Below are 22,052 nucleotides of genomic sequence, written 5' to 3' on the forward strand. Positions count from 1 at the left end.
TTTGTGAAAACATCTCTTCCACGGGTAGGTTTTTTTTGTCCACGCACATCTATAAGATCACTTTTTTCTTGCGGTAATGGGCACCACAGCTTTTGGCTCCAACATCGGCAGTATTCTTTAATTTGTTCTTTCAACCTCGGTAGAACCGCACTATTTCTTTTTCTTCGGTTGGTCTGTGCTGGAAATGAATCCCACAACTCAAGAGCCCCAGCGTGTCCTATCCCATAACAACACAAGATGTGCAAAATGTGCTTAGGATTGAAAATCGCATTTTGAAAATCCAAGCAGCTCTCTTTCTAGACCTCGGCTAAGCGGCTTATTGAACAAATCCAGGTATTGCTGAATCATCTCTAGGGTTTAAATAAAATGATAGAATGATTTTTTTAAAAGAAAAAAAGCGTGATGTACTATTTATTACATTTCATTAGTTAAACCTCAAAAAAGTAAACACTTTCTCCCCTCTGCTCACCCACTGCCCGTTTCAGATTTTAATGCGATGATATGTTTTTTTTTTTTCTTTTCGGTATCTCCAATATTTATATTTCAGAACTTAAATATCTTTATTTAAACCATACAGTCTCACTCTCCAAACCCTGGATTTTTAATATTTTGGCGACTGAGATCTGGCATGTTTGAAGCTTTGCCTCTCCGCAGAAGTCTCTCGTTATCCGAAATAGAAAAACAAAGGAGGGGTGGTTGGCTTCTAAGCCGCCCAGCGCTGGCTGCTAGCACAGCACACACACGCTACGGCGACCCCTTCCTTCTCTGCCCCGGGGACAGCTGCTTTCTTAATAATAAATAGGGAGAACGTAAAATGTTTTCTTTAAATTAAAAATCGAAACGAATTGTTTTAATGAATATCTCTGGTTATGAGGGTAACGCACGCCTTCGTGTGTATACTTTCTGAAGAAAAATTTCCTGTGCGGTTTTCCCTACGAGATCAAAAGGAACTAATTAACTTTTCTATAAGGTAAACAAAACCTTAACTTGAAATATCCCCATGAAGTATGTGGGAAGCGAGCTTTTGGGTGAGTGGAATAGGGAAGGAGGGAGGGAGGAGGAGGGAGAGAGACCGACCCACTGAGAGGGAGCAGGGGTTTAATTTTCTACTCGGATCTTCTCGTGCACAGAAGATATTGGAAAGCCCTTCCTCAGAGTCAGACTTCTTCGTTCTCTGCCCCCCCCATCCCCACCCGTTCCCAAAGTGATATTTAAATCAAAGGCAGAGACATTGCCAAGTCAAACCCCTCTTCAGATTAATGGGGCATTATTCTGCAGCTAGCAAATGTCTTCTTTTCTGAGTCCCTTTAAGAAGAGCTGGGTGTGTGGATGAGCTTAGGGGAGAGTGTGGGAAAGGGAAGGCTCTGGGAGGGAGGAGGGAGAAGATCTTTAAGAGGACAGAGTGCGGCCATCCCACCCCCAGCCCCAGTGACTGGGGTCAAGGGGCCAGCCACCCGCCCAGCCCCAGGACTTGGCTCATTTTCTCAGGTTTCTGGGACGGATGCCCAGGAAGAGGAAGTAATCCCCAGGGACGGTGAGGGTCTTGGGGGCTGTGCTTCTCTGGGGTGCTGACCCTTGGGTGGGAAGGCAATGAGAACCCTGCCTGCCCCTCCCAGGAGGAGCAGCTGCCACCAAGGCCAGTCCCTCCCAGGACAGGGAGTTCTTGGCCTGCTGGGCCAGCAGCGCGGCATGGGGCCAGAGCCCTCTCACTGGGCCTCTTCTGCCCGGCCCCGCCTGGAGCACAGAGGTGGGAGGGGGCAGCTGGTACAGAGGCCAGGGCACAAAAGCAGGCCACTGTTACAGGTCCAGACACCCTGCTCACACTATGCCTGCCCTCAGCCTCCAGCCCCCGGATCTCCCCAAAGCATAGGCCTAGGTCACCTGCCATGCTCTGGAAGACACCCTCTGAGGGCACAACACTAGTAATAACAGCTGACAAGTGTTTGGTGTCCCTGGGTGCCAGGCTCTGTACTCGCCGAGAACATAATCACATCAGTTGCTGCTACTAACTGCATTTAATAGAAGAAGAAACCGAGGCAGAGTCAATCTGCCCGAGAGTACCCAGCTACTCCCAGGCAAGGTCACTAGTCAATGGATACCAAGTGAGCTCTTTGGGGAGGGTCTCAGCTCACCCAAGTGACACAATTGCTTCCGTCCCGAGGTGTGTCACGGTGAGACTAGAGTAAAGGAACCCACACAAGTTCATGCACTCATCCACCCAACACCTAGGCCTGTAGCTATTCTACAGCTGTGTCACCTAGTGGGAACCGGCGGCCCCCCTGCACACCATCTGTCTCCGTCACATGGCATCCAGAGGCTGTCTTCGGAAGGACAGGAGGGCAGGCTTGTGTTGACAATGTGCGTTGCTGGTATCCACGTTGTCCATGCTGTACCCTTTGAAAGAGGCCATGACCAACTCCATCTTTCCGGGACGGCACGCCAGGCAGCATATGAAAACAAAAACAAAATCTGAATGCCCCAAATCGATCCCTTTTGCTTTGAATAATAATTAAATATTCGCAAGAAAAATAAAGAGAGGGTGGAGCTAGCAATAATTGCTATGGTAGATTCAGGAGCGAGCCCAGCAGTGGTTTCTCCTGGAGGCCATAGCACCACATCCTGGCTGTGTGAGCTTGGGTAGGTTGCTTCACCTCTCTGACTTACTTGTTCATCTCTTAAAGAGACAATACTGGCCATCTCTCATGGAATAAAGTGTGCTAAAATCCTAGTGGTCAGTCCTCACAAAAGTTAAAGAAAAACTTTCACTGTTTCAGCTCACTCCTATTGGGCATATTTAATTATTGTAAGAATTGCCACAGCCAAATCTCATGCATTTTTAAAAAATAATTTGGAGTCAACTCCTGCTCCTTGCTGCTTGTAGACCCTGTCTCCTAAGACCTGGCTCTGGCTTTGTTAGGTTAGTGGAAAATTCCCTGCCCCCACAAACAACTGTTCTCATACAGTGCTCGGTCCTGAGGCCCCCACATGGTCAGTTCTGTCAGTGGACACTTTCTGAGAGCCTGCTTGCATGCTGGTTACTGTGAAAATGGTGGGAAGCCATGTGTAACGGAGGCAAGGATGCATGTTCTAAAGAGGGTTGTGTAGCAAGGTGTTGGAAGCTGTCGGTTTCCTTAGTGAATCACACTGTGGGCATGTGAGCACACCCACCTCGCTGCTTGGCTGGCCTTAGACAAATGTCATTGCCTCTCTAAGCCTCTAGTTTCCAATACAATATAGAAGGCCTCATGAGACCATCTCTGGGCTGGAAGTTCAGTGGCCCCAGGGATGCCAAGGACATGACTTTGGTTGTGAAGGGACGAGCTGAGCACAGGAGACTCCAGAGGCTCTGCTTGTGATGACCTGGGCTCCTGCTGGAATGAAATGCCATCCATGAGAGGCTAGGTGCTCATGGGACATGCTGACATTTCCTAGGCATTCTGTCTACTCCATTCAAGACATACTGAGTGCAGGAGACCCAGAACCCCAGGTGTCATTCTTGAAAACTGTTTCATTCTGTGTCTCCGCTGAGGTGGTGGGAAGACACACACTCAAAATGCACGTTCAACAGGCCTTCAGGAGGCAATTAGGGTTAGATGAGACCATGAGGGTAGGGCTCCCATGAAGATATTAGTGGCTTTGTAAGAGTGAGTAAAGGCATTCCAGCTAGATGTCTGCACTGTCTTGTCACAGATGATGGCCTCCATCATGTTACAATGCAACAAGAAAGCCCTCCTGGGTCACCAATGCCATGCCATGAATGCCACAACCTCCAGATTATGATCTGAACCACATTCTCTGATTCCTAAATCTCTAGGTTATGGTGGTATTCAGTCACAGCAACAGAGCTGAGATGACAGAGGCTGTAGTAGCCTGGGTTAGCCCAACCTGAAGTCTACTAGTCATGATTCTGACCTGACCATGTTTGCATAAGAAGGGACCCACAGACCCCCCCATACCCTGAAGTCTGCCCCAGTCTGCCTTCACCATCTCTCTCCCATTTTCTTTGGATGCTGGTCTTCATCTCCTAGCTTTGGTTTGTGGTCTAGCCTGGGAATATGCAATGTGCTCCATCTCCCAGCAATAAAGCATATGCTCTTACCTCCAGGGTTCCAGTGGCTTCTAATGCAATGAGCTCCATATAGAAATATAAGCACAGGCATCTTGACCTCTGTACCTGCACACAGACGTATGTGCCGGTACATTTGCCCCAAAGACAGTGGGGACTGTGTAAGTATTTGCAATATAAAGTTGAAGTGTGTGTGTGTGTGTGTGTGTGTGTGTGTGTGTGTGTGTGTGTGTGTGTACAAGTGCCCACATCTGTTATGCATATATGAACATTCAATGTGCATGGAGAGACAGATGCATATGGTTTTAGATAGAAGATCGGGACCAGTTTATGGGAGTGTGCATACACACATAACTTGATTTTCAGTTGGCATTGGGCAAGCGGCTGGCATCTGGTGTGAACTAACATCATTCAACTGGTAGAAACATAGCATCTGTATGTGCCTTAGTGAAAACTAAAATTGGAATTTTTTTCTCCATTTCTTTAAAATGTTGTATACACAACTTGTGGTGCTTTTAAGGAAGGGTAGGGCTGGGGGTAAAGACTGTCAGAGGTTTTACCTGGTGCCCGCAAAGCTCTAGATTCTGTCTCCAGCATGGCATAAACTGAGTACAAAGTGCGGTGGCACACCCCTGTGATCTCAGAACTAAGGAGGTAGAGGCAGGAAGATCAGAGGTTCTGTGAAGGGGGTTTGAGGCCAGCTTGGGATAGAGGAGACTCTCCTTCAAAGGAGAGAGGGAGAGAGAGACAGAAACAGAGGATATTATATAAAATGACTTACTGTCAATCTAATTAACTTAGAATTTTCAAAGTCAACCATAAAAAAAAATAGCATGGGCCTGTCAGTCTCCCAACTTTGGAGGATTTTTTTTGTTTTTGTTAGGTTTTTTTGTTGTTGTTGCTGTTGATGATGGTGGTGGTGGTTTCTCAGTTGGCTTTTTGTTTTGTTTTGTTTTGTTTTGGTGATCTTGGGGGAAACAAGACACTGTTTTTCTGTATAGCCCTGCCTGTGCTGGGACTCAATTTGTAGACCTGGATGGCTTATCACTCAGAGATCTGCCTGCATCTGCCTCCAGGGTGCAGGGATTAAAAGGATACCCACCATTCCCAGTGAATTCAAGTATTTGAACACTCCAGGTCAAATCCTGCTGCCGCTTAGAGAAGCGCTAGTGTTTGAGGCATCATTACAAGTGACTCTGAAAACACCGTGTGACCTAGGTGTTCAAGCCGATGCTTTGAGAGGCTTGTGGCCTGCCCAGCAATCTGTTCCCAACTATCAAAGTGCATTCAATGGCTCCCAACAGCTGCCATACCATGCCCCCCAGATTGGGGATACAAACAAAAATCAGTGTTTTCTCACATGGTCCTGTGTAGCCACGGTGACAATGCTCTCTCGCTGAAGACCGAGGCCTTCTCTGCCCCTGGTGGCTTCTGATGGGGGTCAACCACTTGTTGACCCGGAGCTGCACCCCTGCAGCCTCTGCCTCTGTCTTCACTGGCTCTTCCCATCGGATGAGAACCCACTTCTGTCCCGTCTAGCCCAGTGTTAACAAGTCATGTCTGCAAGGACTATCTCCAAATGAACTAACTCATGGTTTCAAGCCGCAGGGTAGATGTGAATTTGGGCAGACTGCTAGTCAACCCAGTTTAGTTGGGCTGAATAAACCAGGTCTTTAGGGCCCCAACTTCCCTACTTCCAGTACAGTCAAGACCCAGGTCCTCGTTTTCAAGGCTTGGGGGTCACCATGGGCCCTTGAGCTGTCCCTCCCTCTGGGGAGAGCACAAGCCACAGCTCTCCACCCTTGAGACTATGGGCGGCATGGGGGGAGTGTTTCTGTGTGTCAGAGCTCCAGCCGGGGACCAGGATATAGGCCGTGCAGTGGCAGTTGACACAGACGGATTTCCTGAGACTTCCACCACCGTGTCCCTCTTGGGCTACTGGTTTTCAGGCCCCGGAAGACCTATTCCCCACCCGTCATCTTTCCTCTTCCCTTTCCAGCTGTCTCCTGACCCCAGATCTTCACTCCCCTCTGCTCAGGACCACACTTGGGGAGCTGCAGAAGGGGCCCTTTCATTTTTGGAGTCGGGGCACCAGAGCTGAGAGGCAGTTATCGACAGGCACTTCACACACTTCTAGGGAACAAGTGCTGGCATTTAGGAAAAGAGGAAGAGAGTAGACATCACGGCCTAGAGAGCTAAAGGAGTGCTTTTTCTCCCTAAAGGGAGTCAGTAAGTGGACAGCTACTGGCCACTAGTGGGCCCATTCTGCCCCTGGGCTACCTGTAATATCTGTGTCCCTCACGTGTGTTGTTACTGTCACTGCTCCAGCCTTGTAGTTGGGTGCCCTGGGGGTGACTCCTGGGCCTGGCACTCACACACTGGATCTTCTCCACCTCCTCCTAGCCTCTGGTTTCCCTCTTCTGAAACCAGGCCAGAGCATCAACTCTCCCTCATACAGCAGGAAGAAGAAGAAAAAAAAAAAAAAAAAAAAAAAACAAGCAAGTTTCTGCAGGTATCTACCCAAACAACAAGTGCATGGTAATGCCCATATGCTCAAGTCCACATCACTGTCCCAGATGTCATTATCGCTGGGCAGACTAAGGACTGAGACACATTCCTGTTCAGAGCTGTCATGGTTACCCTTGGGTGGGCTTGGTGGTGGAGAACCAGATGTTCAGATTCAGGACACAAGGCAGCCCATGGACTTTACCACTGCCGTATATGATCTATGTGACTTGGGCCCGCAGCTGACCTCAGGTCTTCATTTTCCTATCTGTAGAGTGGGCGTCTCCCTCCACAGACTGGTCCAGATGGGAAGAGAAAGCAGCTCCTGTTGTCCCTGCCATGCCTCTTGCAGGGGACCTCCTTTTCCTCATCTGTGAAGTGGAAAAGGGGCTGACTCCCCATGGAGATCACCAAGTGATGGTTCATGTCACTCACCGTTCACCCGAGGAGGGAGAGGACAGGCATCTCCATGCAGTGTCTCGGGGGAGTGTGAACTCTTGCTAGGACCTTGAGAGGTACTCTCTCGACTCCACTCCTCTGGCAGCAGCCCTTTCTGCTGGCATGTCTCAGGGACCTAAGATTGGACTTGCTCTCCGGAAGGAGCTGAGGAACGTGGGGGAGGAGAGGAAGCGGGCCTCTGAGGGGCCGGCCCTCATAAATTCATTGGCGAGTAATTTATGGCAGCCCTGTGTAGCACCTAGTGCCTGCCCGTGCGAGAGGTTAATAGGAAGGTTAAGGGCCACAGGCCGGCTGATTTATGAGTCTGGCTAGTGCTTTCATCCTGGCCCAGGATCTGGCTCCTGAGGTGTCCTGGGGGAGAGGGAGAAGAGTTGGCCAGGTGGAGGGGGCAGGGAGAGAAGAAGGGTCAGAGGAGAAGGCCATAAGAAACCAGAAAGCTGTGCAAAGACGGAAAGGCCCTTGGACAATATCTACACTCCCAGCCAGCGGCAGTGGGATTTGCCCACTTGGAGGTTCCAGAGGCTCGTCCTACATGTGACCCCCTTCGGTGGGTGTCTGGAGGGTTTTGTCCACCGGCAAAACCAGAAAACAAAAGTGAGCAAACGTATTCTACGTAGAAACTGGTTGTGGTCATGCTTGCTGAGAATAAGGCGTTGGCGGGCTGGCAGCAACAGAGTGATGTGACAATCCACAGCAGGCCATGAGGGGAAAGAAATGGAGTCGGCTCCTAGCTAGACAACTGACTTCCTGGCTGCCCCTTCTGAGTGTCTGATTCCTTCCCTGTGATGCCCACCCCAAGGATCACTTCCTGTCTAAGGACATCTGCCATGTCCTCCCAGCAGCTCCCTGAGACACAAAAGAGCCCAAGTTCTGAAGGATCCAGGTAGCCATTTAAAGTGAAGCCCAACGAGTGACAAGCAGTGAGGACAGCCATGAATCACCTTGTGACACTGGAGAAATGGCAGGGAGTGATCCCTTGGGCTGGAACCCAAACGGCTTCCTAAAAAGAAGTTTTTCTTCAGTTCGGGAAGATGAAGTTCAAGGAAGACCAGAAGCGGAGATGACTTTTGTGACAACCACAGTGGCAGCTGGTGGCCCCACAGTTCTGGACATCAGACCCGGAGGCTCCAGCTGGGTCACAGACACAATGGTTATGATGGAAGAGGAAGACCTCATGCGGCCAGTAGGCTGGTGCCGGCAGAGTACTCCCACTCAGCGTTTAGTGCTCACAGCTGGGGGCTGGAGCCGTGGGAGGCACAGCTGGCAGGTATGAGCAGAGAGCAATGGGGAAACCTTTCTCACATCAGGCCTGGTGGCCTTTCTCTGTGTCCAGCACCTCAACCGAGGTGCTTATGGGCACGGTCGCTTTTCCTCCGAGGGCCTCAGAGCTTCCCGTTCTGGGAATCGTGGCACGCTAGTTTCACTCCGTTTCTGTGATCAAACACCCCTCCCAAGGGGAAGTTAGGGGAGAAAGGGTGGATTTCAGCTCATGATTCCGGGTGGCAGTCCTTCACTGTGGGGAACTCACAGCGGGAGGAGCTAGAGACAGCCGTTCACATCACACCCACAGCCAAGCGCAGACAGAATGAATGAATGCACACGCGGTGTGCAGCTAGCTTTACTTTCACCCAGTACAGGATTCAAAACGAGAGAACAGTGCTGCCCGCTTTCAAGCTGGGTCTTCCCATGTCAGTTTCGTTAATTAAGACAATCATCTAGGCAACCCCTCATTAAACCTCCCTTCCCAAGTGATGCTAGGCTGTGTCAAGTTGACAACTAAAACTAACCATTATACGCACGGAGGAGAGACAGTGGACAGGCCAGCCCTACCCCCACTGGACACATTTCCAAAGCTCCCCACACCCTCTGAGACTATCTGCCCCTTCCCTCACTTCCTTCGGCTTTCTGTCCCTCTCTAAACCAAATGTCCCCTGATGCCACTTTGTGTACTTTCCCCAGGGAACCCTTCCATCCACATCCTGCTCTACCCATGAATGCCAAGTCCTCAAAAGTGGGACGAGGGAGTTTTTCCTGTTTCAACCCTTTGAAGTCCCTCAGTGTCATCCCAACCCAACTCCTGAGAGTAAAGTGATCTCAGTTCTGGGCTGGGGAATGGGGCACCACAGGACCCTGACAGTCCAAACGGCACCTTCCTTTAAAATGACCTCCTCCTCCATGAACACCTGGGCGGTCACTAGCAGACATTCAGAGACATGCAGGCATATAAGTTGACCCTTGAAAGCCAAGCCAGCTCACACCCTTGCAGACAACTACAACCTAGAAGGTACTGGCCCAGTACCCACAGTAGCCTGAAATTACTCAAGAATTCATTGCAGACTCCATAATATCTTCTAGAACAGCAGGGAGCCCTTCTGAGGCTCCATCCTCTGCTCCCAGCCCTGTGATGGGGAGCAATGATTGCTCACCGACAGGACTTAAAATCACCATGGAAATGAACCTGGGGATGTGTCTATAAAGGAGTATCTAAACTAGGTTCATTGAAGAGCAAAGATCTACACCAGATGTAGGCAACAGCATCCAATGGGCCATGGTGCCAGACTGGATAAAAAAAGAGACAGGGAGCTGAGTACCAGCCTTCATCCCCTCTGCTTCCTGACTGTGGGTACAATCCAGCCCCCTCACTCACGTTGCCTTCCCCACATGATAGACTGTCTGCCTTACCTGTGAGCGAGCAAAAGCCTCCCTTCAGATGATTCTGTCAGGCGTTCTGTCACGGAAATGAGAAACAACTAAGACCCCCTGTGACCTGGCCTGGTCTTCTCTCTTCTGCACTGTTGCATCCTTCCCACAGGCTCTGCAGCAGGCCCTACAGAGATGCATCCCTCTTGAGTAGCTTCTCTGCCTTTGCTCTCCTTCCATGATGACCCTGACCCATGGTGGGTGGCTGGGAGAAGTGGTGAGGTGATGTGATACTGGGTCTTGGTAATGCTACCCACATCCATTGTGTTTCCCTGATAGTTCGGCTTAAAGTCAATCTTGCCAATTCCTGGCCTTCAAGACAACCACATCCTCTACCTTCCTTTTGCCCTCTAGACTTCAAGGTCTGGTGAGGACAGAGGCCCAGAGAGAGCACATGTCCCTGGCTATGGGAACCCAGACATTCACTCAGATTCCCTGAACAACCACGTACCTGTGAGATGGGATGGGTACAGCCCACCCGGCCAAATCCAGACTTGAATGCCTACCCTGCCATCTCACCACTGTGTGTCTTTAGGCAAGTGTTTAGTGTTTTTCAGACTAGATCTCTTCAGTATAAGATGGTACACAATAACAATACTTTATATGCTGTAGAAAAAAGTAGAGACTGTAGAGTCGTGGATGTAGATATTTGGGAAATGTTTATTTAAACCCCAGAAGGGCTGCCAGTTTCCAACAGACTCTTCACCCGAAGAAAGGCAAGTGTCGAGATGTGGCCCTGTGAGGCAGGCGGGGGATGGCATCACACGACATTGGAATCCCAGCTCTGCCCATTCTGACTGTGCATCCTTTGTCAAGGTTCCTAGCCTCTGCCCTGCCTTGGTTGCTTCATCTATGAATATTATCCACAATACAGCCAAAAACTGAGCATGGGCTGCTGAACACCTTCCCTGTGCCAGACCCTTCAGAGGCCCTGGCGCTGGAGCCCAAACACATGCAGGGCCTCCTGCATCATCATGGGGGCTGGGGTGGGTGACAGGCAGCAGGCAGGTGAGCTATGTCCCCAAGGCTGATAACAGTTCAGAAAAGAGGTGGTGTCAGCAAGTCTCTGCAGAGGGACTCCCTTGGACTGGGTGGCTCAGAACAGGGACTCTCTGGAGCAGGCCCAGAGACAGTTGTAGTTGCTCATTAAATGGTACTAACTATTGATTGCTTTAACTATGAGGACATAAGGCTGACTCAGAATGGGGTTTGGAAAAGAGTGGGAGTTTTCTTTAACCCAGCAGATCTTGAAGCCTTGGGAAGGGCTAGCTAGATGCCCAAGGGCTGGCACAACTGGGGCAAAGGTCTGCCTTGCTGGGCAGCCATGCTGTTTCTGGAGGCTCCTGGGCCCTCTCCTCCCCCAGCCCCATCAGGCTTTCATTTCCTTCTGGTGGAGGCTGAGCGCCAGCGCCCTGCTGCCGGCCTGGACCGCACATCAGAGATCAGGACCATTTGCTGAGGGTTTCACGGGGTGTAAAGTGCTCGGCACCCATTAAAGCGAGAGGGGCTGTGGGGTGGAGGCTGAGATCCTCCCTAAAAGGCTCAGAAACACTTCAGAAAGAGCCAAGACCAGCCCTGATCCTGACTTTGCCCTGGAACTATTTATCTCAGCTTTAAAATGCCACAGGCTGAGCTGAAAGCTTGTAAAAGGGAAAATGCAGAGCATCTCCTCTGGAAGAGGAAGAGTGAAGGGTCTCCCTGGGAGCCCTGGGATGAGTAATGCAGTTTCCCACAAGCCCATTCATCTAGAGCCACTATTGGGCACTGCTTGTATGCAGATCCCGTGAGAGACAGCTGAGCATCATATACAGAAGCTGCTTGTCAGGTACTGGGGAGAGAGGGGTATGGAAGAAACATTCTCAAGTACTCAGAACTTCTCACCACCTCCTTCAATCTCACTACAATGCACCAAAGCCAGCATCCTCTTCTATGAAAACAGATCTGCACAATTAAAGGAAGAATGGCTTTCATTCATGGAAAAGGCAGAACAGACCAGCTTGAGTGAGGCCAGTCCTTAGATTCTAGAGGAGGCCCCCCAGCCTCCACCAAGCCGGCTAACCATGCCCAGGGGTAAGAGTTGAATGAGTGCATGATCAGGGTTTCTCCTACACTAAGCATGGCCACGAACTTCCTTAAATAAACCCTCGTCCTGGACCATCATCACAGAAAAGTGATGCTGCACCCTGCTAAGAGGCACAGCACAACCCCACCTGTTCCAGAGCCCGTCCCACTCTTTGACCCTGTGCCCCACCATCGCTGAGCCAAATGCCACTCTCTGTCAGAGGCCCTCTGCAGTTTGCCAGAGAACTTTCCAGGCCTGGAATTTGATTCAAAGACTCTCAGGAGGGCCTGTGAGATGGCAGGCAGGAGAGCTTTGGGGAGATCCCTACTGAAGGATGAGAAAACCAAGCTTCCCCCATCAATCATGAATTAGGACCCTCATTCCCACCTTCTGGAAAGCAGCTCTTACCACCGTGACATCCAGGAATAGCAGCCCTTGTTCCCTTTCTACCCAGAAGCAAAGAAATGGGCCAGAGTATCCAAATGGCCCTCTTCTTGCTGGTGCCCTCCATGTCAGATGAGATAACGGCCCCTGTGTGTGAGGGGGACCTGTGAACTGCCCTCCACCGGATTTTGAAATACTTAGAGCCCAACTCCTTTGTGTTTTTCACGTGTACGTGTGTTCTCGTTGTGCATGGATGCCACACATGGACATGTGGAGGCCTAAAGTTGATGTCCGAAATGCTCCTCTATCACTCTCCCACATTTTTCACGGAAGCAGGGTCTCTCAGTCAAAGCCAGAGCTCGCAGATATGGCTAGTCTTGATAAGCAGCTTGCTCTGGGGATCCCCCGTGTCTGCCTTCCAAGGCTGGAATCACAGGCATACTGCCATGCCCACCCAGGATTTACATAGGTCCTGAGGGTCAGAAATCCAGTCCTCCAGTCCTTTGCCTTCTCGAAAAGCACTTTAACCACTGAGCCATCTCCCAGTCCTGGAACCCCTTAGAAAGGGGGAAATAATTAACCACTTCCAAAATAGTTGCCATCGGGACCATAACTCAGAGATGGTGAGATGAGACTTCCCGGAAGTTCTGTTTCATTTTTTCACCCTTCCCCTTGTTCATTCATTCATCCAGCTCTGTTTGCTAGAGTGTATTCTACCCATCAGCGGTGTCACAGGTGATAAGGCCAGAGGAAGAATCCCATCCAGGGTAGGACCTCGTAATTCCAGTAGAGAAGGCCCATGGAAAATTCCAGAAGATGAAGCCAGAACTATACTTCAGACACTGAAGGGAAGAATGGAGGGGACATTTCAAACAGAATATATGACATGGGCAAAGGGACATTCCAGGAACCCTCCGGGGCCCATTTTGGCGGGGCCCAGCCGGCACCCCACAACAGCCGCTTCCTAGAGCTAGGGCCACAGCCACATCCTGATAACGTGTCATGACTTCCCCCCTCCCTTTCCAAGTGTTGGCTCCCCAGCTTGTGGGGACTTTATTAAAAACACACAGGGCATGGCTAGCAGAGGAGGCGAGGCGCTTCGGCCCCCTCTCTCCCCACCCCGAGCCCCTACTCCGGCTGGAACATAACCATCAAAATAAACATTAAATGCAGAATGCCAAAGCTGAGTTATTACTTGTGAGGGTTCTGTGGGGGGGAAATTTATAGCGACATTACAGTGTTTTGTTAAAAATCTCTTAATGCACCCAAATGGGAAGGTGTGTGTGTTTTTTATTAAAATGTTACACTCTATAAATCCGATCCGCAGGAAGGACACAGGTGGAGGCCTGGGGACTCCGCTGAGGAAGCTGTCATTTCTATCTTTGGAGCCATCCTGTCCCTTGGCTCTGGAAGTTGCCTCTCCCCAGCCAGTCTCTCCTCCTCCACCCTGGCTCTCCTTCCCTGAAGGAAAAAAATATTTCTTCTTTTCCCTCACCATCCCAGAAGAGAAGCCACAAAGGGCGTGACAATCTTTGTGTCACTTCCCCATACCCTCAGGGTCTGTGGAAAAGTTGCAATTTTCTTAAAAGGCCTCTCTCTGAGTGGTGGAGCCCCCATGGTTAGTGCCCTTATGAAGTTTGTCTGCCGTGGGGTGAAATTTCCTGTGGGTCTGTTCTCACAGTTTTAGATTCTGGCTGATGCTGCGTTTTTCAAGGGCTTCTTTGTGAAAAAGGCGACCGGTTTGTCTCCAGCCTTCTGTTCTGGAATGCTGTTCCTCAAAATAGTATATGATATCACGGAGGCAGAATGGTGGCTTCATTCCTTTTCTCCCTTTGACCATGGATATCTGTGTTCTTCCCCAACCCATGGTGTCCCTCCAGTATTAAGCATGATTTAAGGCCTCGTGCATGCCAGGCAAGTACTCTAGGATTGAGCCAAAGCCCATGCCCTTTCTTAAAAGGAGAAGACTGTAATGGATCAGATTGACATCTAAGGGTGTTTGCTTTTCTTTCCACCTTTCAAAGGGTGATCTGAAAGTTTCTTTAGTGGCATTAAAACCTTGATTTTTAAGGGCTCAGTGGTAGAGAATTTGCCTAGAATGTTCAAGGTCCTGGGTTTAATCCCCAGGAAGAAAAGGGAGGAGGGAGGGAGGGAGGGAGGGAGGGAGGGAGGGAGGGAGGGAGGAGAATGGGAGGAAGGGAGGCAGGTGCTAGCCAGAGACTGGACAGAAATTTGGATAGTCTTTATTACTCCCCGCAGTGACATGTTATGTACCTGTTAGGGGTTGAATGGATGGGAGAAAGACCCCTCCCTAAAAGATATGTCCAGTCCTAACCCCCAGTACCCATGGGGGTATTCTTACTTGGAAAAGGGTGTTAGCAGTTGAATTAAATGAAGTCTCACGATGAAGTTGTCTAGATGAGTCCTACTTCTGGGAGCCAAAGGCAGAGACTAGAGGAAGGAACTCACAAGGGTCTGCAGCCAGCAGACTGGAAAAGTCAAGATTCTCTCTAGAGTCTACAGTGTCTGCCTGCACAGCCACCTAGCTCTGAGGACAAGCAACCCTTTCAAAGGAGAGGAGGTCCTGGGGTGCCATGCTTCCCAGCTGAAGAGCCATCCACAGAGGGGAAATCCCTCCCTGCTTTTTCTAAACTGAGTTCGTTTTGGTAGAGTTTTTACAGGTATTAGTTGGGAAAAGTGCCCTACCCTGTGGGCACTGGTGGGTAACCCTCCACAGAAGAGAGTGTGTAAGCCTGCTACATAGCTTCTCTGTGTTTCAACTTCTTCTTCTTCTTCTTCTTCTTCTTCTTCTTCTTCTTCTTCTTCTTCTTCTTCTTCTTCTTCTTCTTCTTCTTCTTCTGGCGGGGTGGGAGGGGAGTGTTTCTGTCTCCTAGGAAAGCTTTTTGGATTCGAGATCTTCAGGCTGAGAGGAAGTGGGGGCCCAGACCACCCCTGAAGCCCCAGATAAGGTGGGGTCCCTTCTGAAGGGCTGCAACCTTTGTCTGTCCAGGTGTTTCCAGGCAGATAGATGCCCTGCCTCCCTCAGCACCCCACCTCTGTGAGTCACCTGTGAAACTCAGAAAAGGCACAGAAAGCAAGCGCCACCTCCTGGGGACCCTGCGGCCTGCTCGGCTCCTCCCCGCCTTACTTCTGTCCTGGGCCCTGAGTGGAGTCCCAGGCTGTAGGTTTAACAGCTTCCTTTTGTTTGTCAGCTGCCTTTTCGGTTTTGGAAATGTGTTCTCTGTGGTCCCAGGGACCTAGGGGCCCTTGAAGAAGCTAAGAACTGGGTGGAGGGGTGTGACCTCTGGTGATTTCCACTTAGAACTTCAGCCAGGGATTTTTGATCCTGTTCTGGACAAACGGTTGGAAAAGTGACCTCAGTCAGCTGCAAGGTGCAAGGCCAGCTTCAGTTCAGCTCTGGCTACCAGGATGGTTCTGAGTAGTCAACTGTGTGCCCACAGGTCCCGCGAAAGGAGATGTCTCATACGGGTCGGAGAAGGGGTAATCAGACCACTGGAGTCCTCAGATACCGTACCAACCAAGAGGACGTGGGAGATTCCGCGGGCAGCTAATGAGAGCAGAAGGCGGTGAAGATGTCCTTCTCCCGCCGCTAACTAAGCATCTGCTATAAGCCAGGCCCTGGGCTGAAGGCTGTTTGCAGTTGTTGCTATCCTGTCTCCAGCGCCTAAGGATACCCAAGAATTTCTCCCAGCATTCTCCATGGCCCTGCCCTCCCCACCACAACCCCAGTCCTTTCCTATCACAAGCTTGGAGGTTATTTAGATCAGAATGTGCACCCTGCTGCCTCCTAGGACAGGTGCTGGGGTGGGGAGCTCTTGTCTTCCAGGGCAGGCAACTGGAGGAGGGGCTGGAAGGGGGATTGAAGCAGGGAGAACTAAGGACACATCTCTCCCTTCCTTACCACTGCCCCACCCCACCCCAGACTATGAGGCCCCTGCTAGGGAAAAGGGTACCAAGCCTGAACCAGGAGCCCTGAGCTGAGGGCCAGCCTGATGTCTGGCTTGAAGGTGACTTGGGGGGATGGTCTCTGAGCTCTTTGATGCTACTCCTCTAAGCAGTGGTACTTGAGGGTAATCAAGAGGCTGCCTCAAGTACAGGCCTGAGTGGCATGAGGAGCTGGTGGACTTAGAGACCCTCCTCCTCCCAGGACAGACACCAAGACACATACCTTACCCCCACCCTGCACCAACTGGCAGGAAGGGCCAGATCCTGGGAATTGGAATTCCTCAGCCTTTACCCTCCTCTTTGCTTTGAAATTCTTACCCAGGATGGAGCTGTGGGTGGAAGAGGAGGAGGAATAGGGCCCATTGTTTCCCAAGCATTTAAGGGACAGGAGCCCCAGCTCATCACTTCAGGATTCTAATAGCTAGAATAGCCAATGCCCCAGGGTATAAAAGAAGTAGTTACTGCTATTGGTGGAGTTATCGAGGAAGATGGGTTCAGTTATATTTAACCCTTCAGCCGTTCTGAGACGGGTACTAGTTTCATCTGCCCTGCACAGGAGGGTAAACGGAGGTCTGCAGAGGCGGTCACTTAGCTGGCTTTATATGTCACAGCCAATCAGCAATAGACATGGGATGTAACTAACCCTGGATGGAAAGCTGAGGTTGTAAACTTGGTATGAATGGAAAGGCTGTGTTCTGACTTTCCCAGGGGCCTCCTCGCTGTCACAAACATCTCCTTCAGCCCAGCTCTGCCTAGAAGCCCCCTCTGCACATCCATGGAGGCAACACTGGGTCCCAGAGGGGCTTGGGACTGCAGTCAACACAGCTGCCCCTGGTTGCTCACCAACTCTCAGCTCAGGGGGAGGGTGCAGGTGGGCCAGCAAATGAGACCTTAGAAGAGAAGATCTCAGAGGCCAGGGTGACGGAGAAGGGGAACAGCAGGTCACGCTCCATCCCTGGAGGAGAGCCCAGGAAGGTTTCACAATCCTCCTCTGGTGGTTGGCTGAGAGAAGGATTGGGGAAAGGAAGAGAAATGGAGTAGCTTAGGATCCCTGCAGGGATCCCAAGTCACAGCCATCACATAGAAACCTGCCCCCCATTGCCTCTCTTCAGGTGAAACTTTGCCTTCTGGATTGGGAAAACTGCTAAAACCTCCTCCTTGCTAGATAGAATGAAGTACCCTTGACCTCGGGAGAGAATACCCCTCCCAGGCATGTTCTAGCAGTCATCTGGGCAGGCCCAGGCTGGGTGGGTAGGCTCTGCAGAGGGAAGAGGTTAATATGAAATCCTCTCTGAAGAAAACAAAGGACTGTGGAGTTCAGAAAGAGCTCTGCTTTGTCCCAGGGGGCCATCTCTGCCCTGATGTGGACCTCAGCCTCCGGGGGTCAGAAGATTTCTTGGAAACTCCAGTGAAATTTGAAGAGTGAGACAGGAGCTTGGGAGGATGTGGGTCTCTCAGATCTCTCTGGCCGAGAACATCCCTCTCCTTCCTTTCTGAGTACTCTGCCTCTTCGGGTGAAAACTGGGTTCCCATCTGCCTTCCTAAAGCCAAGTTGTGCAGCAAAGACAGATCCACCCGTTGTCCAAAACACCCCAGGGAATCATCTGAAGGCTCATTTCTGCCCCCAGGTGCCTGGGAAGTGTGCACCCTGCATCTTCCATAAGAAAAGAGTAGGGGCTGTTGGCTGAGCATCTCAGGGCCAGTGGTTGGCTAACACACATCGGAAAACTACTTGAGAACTCAAATTAATCACATCCTCGGAGGGAGGCTCTAACTGACATGATTTTCATAGTGTGGACAGGCTTCCACTCCATAAACTTATTTCTGGTTCCAACAGCTTTCCTCTGAGGTCAACAAGATTTAAGATAGTGATCCTGCAGCAGAGTGGAGACCCATTTTCCACAAGCTTTGGGCATTCTGAAAAATTCCTTGATCCAGTCCAGACCATGACTCTTAGCCTCTCTGAGCCTAGCTCTGTCGGGAAGGAGGATAGTGGCCTGTGCACCAGGGCTACATCTTCAGAGGGAATCCCAGCAGCTTTGGAGAGCCCTTGATACCCAGAGCGCCCAGAACAGAAAGTTAAGTGCCAGAGAACAAATATGTGTAGGCAAAGTGTACATCTTGGGGCCATTGGAGCTAGTTCGTTTTTTAAACCTCCATCGGTGCAGGTATGGATTTCTTCGTTACGGGGAAAGCTTGGGAACTGCTAGTATCTGCAGTTTGCGCTGTCAAAATTTGCCTTAGCTCTCCTGGGTGACCTGCAATGTCAAGCACAGTACAAGGCAAGGGGGAGCAGGGTGCCAAGGCCTTAGGGGGGCCTTGTTTAGAATGCTGGGTAGCAAATCTGGAATGGTTAAGCATCTCATCTCCAGTGCGGTTCTAGGATTCTGGGTGGCAATGCAGTGTTCCCAGGACTTTCCTAAGCTAGGCGGGCGCTGACCTGTCCGGAGCCTCCTCTCCCAGGTCAGCGCCTAGACGACCTAGCCGCTCGCCTCTCGGGCGGGCTCAGAAGCCTGGTGCGCTAACAGGTCGCCAAGAGCATCGGTGGGACCGGCCGGTCTCCTTCCAAGCGTCGCTGAGCTGTGGCTGGTCCTGGGATGGGTGCGGGCATGGGGGCCAGAGCTAGACAGATGCGGTGGCCTCGGAGCTGCAGCAATGCTGTGACGGAGTCTGCGACCCTAGACAGCAGGCGAACTTTGTTCCGGGTCTCTCTTCACCGGTGGTGGGGGAACTCGCTTGGTCAGCGCGGGGCGGACCTCAGTTGATAGGCAGTCACCCGGTGGGGGTCGGGGGAGGTACTCCTGGTGGTCGTTGGCACCTCACTGGCTCTGGATGAAGCATTTCCTAGAGTCCCGAGGGTGTGGGAGAACCGGAGCCTTTCTGTCTGGCCTACCCTCACCTGCTCACCTCCAGAAATCGCTGAGAACGCACAGTGAGCAGTTGAGAACAGTTCAGCCCCGGTGCTGGAATCCCAAACTCAAACCCAAAATCCTAGGCTTGAGCGACTGCACACCTCGCTCCTCTGCGCTGTGAGGAATGCAGAGATGTGAATGGAGAGGACCGGAGACCGCGTTGGCTGTTGTTGCTATGTCGATAGTCTGGGGTTTGGGTGCCAAAAAACAGCCTTCAAGAGTCCTAAGACCCTTGACCACTGGGCTATGTATCTTAATACCTACTGCCACCTGAGTGTCCAAAATGTCCTTCCATTGCCCCCAAATTCTGAGACACTTCCGAGATTCCCCCGCAGTTCACAGAGCAGCAATTTCCACCAAGTCGGAAGTCTCCTTTGGCCTAGGTGGAAGCTGAGGCTTGTGACAGTCAGGTGACTTCGCCTGGCTTGTGAGTAGCTGCCACATCCCTCTCACAGCTCCATGGTCTGATTAGGCAAGCCGGAAAACAGTGGGAGATTGAGGAAATGGTAGCAGCCTGGACCCAAATGAAGAAGAATCTGCTCTTCCCTTTCAAAGGTGGGAAAGTCTGCTGGGCTTTTCCTGGATCAGGGAACTTATAACCAACTCGGTTCTCTCGGAGCCCAGTTTTGCCTCAAGAGCTCTAACCCTGAGCAACAACCCAACAGTCGTCCTCCAGCCCTCTCTGCATCTGTTCATTTGTTCAGTGGTCATTCAATAGCAGCCCTGTGTGCCGGGTACCACACTCAGCACAGAGGAGACAGTGGCCTTGGACTCCCATTCTAGGGGAAGGACAGACAACAAACAAAGAAACAAACAATCCATGCACGGGGGAAATCATGTCAGGAGCTTTCCGGGAGGGAGAAAGATTGTCTGTCCGGCCACCGCGGAGTCCCCCCCCCCATGCACAGTGCCATAGTGCCTCCTGCCCTAGGAAAGAGCAAGAGGCTTCCTCTGTGACTACCTGGGTGGGGGGGATGAGCAGCTAGGGTGTGTGCTAGAGAAGTAAAGACCTCAAACACTGGCCTGTACAGTCCCTCCTGTTGCAGAAAAAAAGAAGGAAAGAACGGAAGAAGAGAAGAGAAGAGAGGAGAGGAGAGGGGAGGAGAGGAGAGGGGAGGGGAGAAGAGAGGAGAAGAGAGAAACACAACCTGGCATGTTAAGGGACTTCAGGAGATCTACAGAGCAACGGGGCAGGGGTCCCATCTGTGAGAGAAATACTGCATCCGGCAGCGGAGGCTAGAGCCAGAGCCAGCCTGGTGGCGTTTACATGACCAGAAGGCTATAAGGGTGCCTTGATAGTAATGGTGATGGAGCTCAGGTCCGGCTTTCCGTTGGGACAGACAAGATGACTAGGTGTTCAAATGGGCGAACAAATTGAGTTAACAGAGAAGAATGAACAGCTTCACTTGAGAGCATTCTTCCTGATAAGGTACTCGAAAAGGGGAAATCCAAACGAGGAGATCCCTGGCGGTTTGCAGGAAGGTTCCTGGTGGCACCATCAAAGGACCAAACATCATTGTACATTGCAGACAAACCCACAGCCACTTCCTCACTGGCTCCCAGGCTCAGCCTCCTTGAAACATCCATAAGCTCTGATTCAGACCCTCAGTAGGATTCAGCTCTGATTCAGAAGGCCCTCAGTAGGAGACTCCCATCACGTGCCACAACCAGCGAGCTCAGGGAAAAGGCTGAATTAGGCAGTAATTAAGCAGGTGGCCTGTGGTGGTGAGAGTCAGCTCAGTGGGATGCATGGTGAGTACTCCAGGGTCCCAGGGAGGCAGGAACGTTGTGTAATCGCCAATGGCCCCCACCCCACTCTTGTAACTCCTTGTCACAGCCCTCCCCCTCCTGAGCCAGGAAGTGGACAGAAAGAGTGGGAAGATGGCAGTCCGCATCTGGATGCCTGAGGGCAGCTTCTAGGCTCCAGGGACTGCAGTCACTCCTACTTGCTTGAAACTCCTGGACAAAACATGAGTCTTTACACCCCGGGGGAACTGCATGACGATTTCATTCATTCGTTCAACACACGGTTTATGAGGAGTTGTGCTGTGCCAAGACCTGTGGTGTGCAAGACAGGCCTGGTCCCTGTTTTAAGAGAACTTACTGTTCTGGGGCTGGAGGATGGAGAGAGGGAAGTACAGCCCAGAAGAGGCAGTCGTGCTATTAATTTTTGACACTTGATTTTGGAAGAGGACCCGAGCAGGCAACTAGTTGTCCTGGACTAAAGGCTACCGCTGTGCTGGAATGCTGGAAGGAATAGAGTGATGAGAGTTCTTCAGCCCCGCCCCCCCCCCATGCTAATATCTTCAGGAAGCACCAACTACTTGAGCTATGAGCACAAAGAGTGCTCAACCACCCCTGAGGTCTGGAATGGTAAGGAGGCCGGTGGGTTTATAAAACTTGGATGAGAGGGCATGGGGCTCGGGGATGAGCTCCAAATCATGAGTCAGGCAAAAGCACGGGGGTGATCGGAGATGAGCCACCACCTGTCCTGAGATGCCCAGGGGGGAGGGCTCCAGAAGCTCTAGGATGGGAGGAAACTTTGACCAAACAAGAACATTCAGGGCAAGGGCACGCTTATCCACCCTTTTGCCATCTGAGACTGAACAATGATGTAAATTGAGGGACTCAATCTACCCATAGCAAAACAGGTACGCTAAGACAAGCATGAGCCAAACTGATGTGGCTTCTGGCAAAATAGACATTCAATAAACATGAGACTCTCTGGTGGTTAAGATCTGCTGGCCAGAGAAAGAGAGAGACAGACACGGGCTTCTGACCAGCCGTGGGGGGATGGGTGTCACAGTGGTCCAGCGCCCCTGGCTCTGAGGAATATCTTTATTAACGAGCACTTCAAGGTAAGCCAGCGATGAAAACCAGATGTGGGATCGTGCAGTCTGCGTCAAGTAAGGACCAGAGATAACAAGGGGTAGGGTGGAGTTGAGAGCAAGGATAGGTGGAGTTGGAGGTAGATGCAAGTCTCCTATACGTTTTCTCT

Source organism: Peromyscus leucopus, chromosome 4 (genome assembly GCF_004664715.2).
Source record: "Peromyscus leucopus breed LL Stock chromosome 4, UCI_PerLeu_2.1, whole genome shotgun sequence".
In the NCBI taxonomy this organism is placed as follows: Eukaryota; Metazoa; Chordata; class Mammalia; order Rodentia; family Cricetidae; genus Peromyscus; species Peromyscus leucopus.